The sequence below is a fragment of the Sinocyclocheilus anshuiensis genome, unplaced genomic scaffold, assembly GCF_001515605.1.
Source record: "Sinocyclocheilus anshuiensis isolate Anshui unplaced genomic scaffold, SAMN03320099.WGS_v1.1 scaffold183, whole genome shotgun sequence".
Classification (NCBI taxonomy): Eukaryota; Metazoa; Chordata; class Actinopteri; order Cypriniformes; family Cyprinidae; genus Sinocyclocheilus; species Sinocyclocheilus anshuiensis.
The window spans coordinates 2019851-2020089 of NW_015548309.1; the positions used below are offsets into that span (position 1 = coordinate 2019851).

A 239-nucleotide genomic window follows, 5' to 3' on the forward strand; every position below is an offset into this window, starting at 1 on the left:
TATTTGGGTTGAACTGTTCTGGAACAGTGTTGTAAATACAACTTAACCACTGATTTCTAGTCGTGTCCTCTTTTAGAAGGCCAAATAAAGTATTTTCGCTTTCACACCGAAACACACAGCATCACACATGGTGGGCTAGAGTGAGGAACGGCCGGCAGATTCGACGAAGGAGCGTCCGGCGAGCTTGCGGCAACCACATGTGACGACCCCGGGCTGAACTCCGCTTCGTCCACGGTGCG

General features: G+C 51.0%; 1 protein-coding gene across 12 annotated transcripts in view; it reads left to right on the forward strand.

Moving 5' to 3' along the window:
• Positions 1-239, forward strand: part of wnk1b (WNK lysine deficient protein kinase 1b) — a 79387-nt gene that overhangs the window by 58841 nt on the left and 20307 nt on the right. The window lies entirely within an intron of this gene.